Raw genomic sequence first — 3,721 nt, 5'->3', positions numbered from 1 at the left:
AGCAGCAGGCACCCTGGGAACACTGGTTATTAAGTCCGACTCTGGACCGACTTCCAAAGTTGGCACGCAGTAGTTCAGTCAGGAGCCAGCATCTTCAAGAAAAACAAGCAAAAAGCACCATTTTTCCCATCCTCTGTGAAAACATTTTTTTTTAACCCTTCTTCTGATGCTAAGGTCCATTTGAAAAAAACAAAAGAAAACAGATCCTTTTCTGGTTTGGGTCAACAGTGAAGATTCTCATATGGTCCTGATCGTTTAGTTGTTATGTCCCTGCAAGCACTGGCTGAGAGTGGAGGGTGCAGTGTGTGCCAAACCTGAGCCAGCTCCCTATGGGACGGATTGTGCCCTGGAGTCTGAAGTTCAACATTTCCTCTTCCACGTGGTGCAGACTCACACCCCCACCTACTTTGTGAAATCATATTATTCTAATGAGAATGCAAATGAAAGGGGAGCGAGTGGGGAATGGTGCTAGCTGAGTGGCTTGTCAGAAATGCTTTCCTAGGGAGGGGGTGGCTGAGCCCGGCTCCCTGGGCAGCAGCCCTGTTTGCTGGGGGACTTGCATTGGGTGGCACATGGCCAAGTCTGAAGGAGACACATCTTCATTGATGTGCCTATTGTTGCTTGTTCTTATTCATGGTATTTAAACAACTCATGCAGGTTTTGACAGCTCTCCCCTTTTTGAATTTATGCGAGTCTTTTTATTTTGGTGAGTTGTCTGAAGACCCATGGTCCTGGGGGCAAAGGAGGAAGGCAGGGTAAAAACAGGCTTGTGTGTGGCATATCTGGAATGCCATCCCCCTATGCTGGTGCAAGTTGGTGTGGGGCTGAAGCATTTGTCACATGGGGACAGGAGAAAGAGCTGGGGCTCTGGGTTAGTCTGCTGGACTCCTAAGCTACTCTTTAGAGAAGGGGACAGAGAGGTAACAGGAATAGAAAGAGATTTGCCTGGGGACCTGTGCACAGATAACTCTCATTATATCTTAAAATGATTCCCAGCCCTTTGTGGCCTTGGGCTTCTATTTTCCTTGTAATGGGTTAGAAGTCCCATGCTATGTCCCCATCACGGAGAGGTGGTTGTTATGGGCCACCTGAGGTCTGGTTATTAAAATCCTTACAGAGGTTTACCTGGATCCTCCCATGTGCAGACAGAGACAGACAACAGGGCTGAGAGATCACGGGGCGTTCATATGCAGCCTGCCTTAGACAGCACCTCTTCAAGGTGGACCAAACTGATTTGGGGTCCTCTGTGGATACTGGATCTGTCAGATATGTAGCCAGGTAGGCTCAAAAATAAAGTTAAGCATGACCCAGAATAAAATAGCAGTTTTCTGTGGCATGTGAGACCTGTGAGGGCTGCAGAGAATACCTGAAGAGTGAAGGGGATGTTGTCAGTGTGTAGCTTGCCTTGTGAGTGAGTCTGGTCCCAGGGGAAGGTGAGGACCCCAGCCTCCTCTGGACCTTTGCAACACAGGGAAGATTCATGCATTTTCTTAATAAGATGTTAATTTTTGGTTGCATGCCGTTAGATTGCAACACATTTTTTAAGGAAAGATGTTATCTTTGTGAAGTTGACTTATTTGCAAACTTAACATAAGCTTTCAAACCCACAGAAAATATGGCAGTGTGTTTATATTTAAAATAGATTAAAAAAATCCAACGAGTTACTGTGAATTCACTTACCACCCAATAATATAGGGATAAAAATAATTTATGCTCCTATTTTAATTAAAAGCAAATCATTTTTATAAAGCAATAGGAGCTCAATCTAGTGGTTAGATCAGGAAGTGGGAGTAGAGACTCTTAGCTTGCTTCTTGGCGTGGGCTGGGCTGGCCTACATTTTGGGGCAGGCTCTTAACCCCGCTCCCTTGCTCTTTGTAATCCCAGCCATCCGGTGTGGGTCTTTTCAAATCGGACAATTAGAGGTTGCTAAGCAAAGGTACTTTATGTGGCTAAATCCTGGCCTTGGTCTAAAAGGTTCATGGTTGATCCCTATGACAGAGAGATTGGGGTAGCAATAACTATATTGGGAATGTAAAATTTCCCACTTGAATACAAATAATTGAGAGATGGGGCAGCAAAATGTGTGTGTCAAGTGATTTCTATTGTCACAGGAATCTCCAAAGCCCATGGACAGAAACATGCCTGGGCCAACTCTGATCTCCATGACTGATCAAGGTAGAAAATGAAATCACAGGGGGGTGGTGTGGATAGAGAAATCTGTCACAAGAGATGCTCAGCCCACAGCCTCAGACTCTGTATCCACTCATAGAGTGTGTGACTGCCATGTACCAGATTGGAGAGGAGCCTGCCTGCTCAGTGTGGGCTCAACAGCCAGAAAGACTCTCTTAAAAAGGGGAATAGTATTAGACTCTGAGCAGGGCTGAGTCTCTAGAACAGTTTTGGACATGCTTTTGGGACACAAAGTGCAAAGAATTGTCTCCATCTTTCAGGGATTCCAGTTCCACAGGGACCACAAAGCAAGGTGACAGCCCTGAGTGTTGAATGACAACTCTGGGCAGCTTGCAGTTAAGTTTTGACTCTCTGGGTACAGCCAGTCAGTGAGAAATTCAAAGTAGATCTGACCTATAAGCCACATCCACAACACTCTGTAGTCACAGGTTGAAGCAGTCAGTGTAGACCCAGGCTCAGGATGTGGCATCTGAAAATGGAGTTCGAACCATGTGTACGTAATCTGTTAACCTGAGTAGTCTGTTAAGAGTTGTCTCTAGTCTTACGACATTGTGATGTTAAAACAAGAAAGGTGAGAATCTATGTCACACACTGTAAAGTGCAGTGCACAAGTGGAGTGAATGTTCCGCTCTTTGACATGTCATTTGCCCTGTTTTTTTTCCTATAAAGGAGAAGCTTTTTTTGTTTGTTTGTTTGTTTGATTGGTTGGTTGGTTGGTTTGGGTTTTGTTTCCTTGAGGCAGTGTCTCTCCATGTAGCTCAGGCTGGCCTTGAACTCATGATCTTTTTTCTCAGTCTCAGATGTGTGTCATCGTGCCTGGCTAAGGGGAAGCCTTTGTGTGTCTCCCACAGCAAGACTAAGAACAAAGAGGCTGGATTGGAGTTTTCTTCCAGAGCTCTGAAAGACCCTGGCAACAACAGAACATCAAAGACTACTGAGAAGCTGGGATTCATTTGGTTGGAAAATGAATACATCCCCATCTCCTCCCTTCCGGTCACATGCCTGTGTGTCCTTGTGATTTCCACTGAGGTGTGGTAGTGAGCAAGAAGGAGGTGACGAAGGACTGGCTTCTTGCTTCCTATCTAGAGGTTCTTTATTGTCAATATTCTTCCTCTACCCACTGAAGACTACCAATTCTGAAAAAGGATCCATTAAACAAATCTCCATGGATGCCATAGACCAGGAGGCATGTCAGTTGCTGCACCTGATTTTTACTTCCTGGAATTAATTAGAAATGACTAGTGGGGACTGGAGAGGTAGCCAAGAGCCCTTACTCTTCTTGCAGGGAACCCAGATTTGATTCCCAGCACATATGCATTTCACAACCATCTGTAACTCTAGTTCCAGGGCATCTGATGCCTTCTTCTGACTTCCGTGGGCACCACACTCATGTAATGTACATATACATACAGGCATGTAAAATACTCATGCATCATGTCAAATTAAATAAATATCTAAAATAGAAGTTGCTAATGTTTTAACGTTAGTTCTTATAGTAGTTATGAAAGTACTGAGGGCACTCATTTTGAG

The 3,721-nt window shown here is 44.7% G+C and overlaps 1 long non-coding RNA gene across 1 annotated transcript in view; it reads left to right on the top strand.

Annotated features, from left to right (window-relative positions):
• The window catches only part of LOC131902377 (uncharacterized), a 13,024-nt gene extending 9,663 nt beyond the window's left edge, over nucleotides 1–3,361 (top strand). The window contains exon 2 of the long non-coding RNA XR_009377076.1: nucleotides 2,986–3,361. This is a non-coding gene — a long non-coding RNA (uncharacterized LOC131902377). The remainder of the gene's footprint in view (nucleotides 1–2,985) is intronic.
• Nucleotides 3,362–3,721: the final 360 nt, after the last annotated feature.

Source organism: Peromyscus eremicus, chromosome 1 (genome assembly GCF_949786415.1).
Source record: "Peromyscus eremicus chromosome 1, PerEre_H2_v1, whole genome shotgun sequence".
Taxonomy (NCBI): domain Eukaryota; kingdom Metazoa; phylum Chordata; class Mammalia; order Rodentia; family Cricetidae; genus Peromyscus; species Peromyscus eremicus.
Note: the sequence above shows the minus strand (reverse complement) of the source record. Positions and strands in the feature narration are given on the sequence as shown.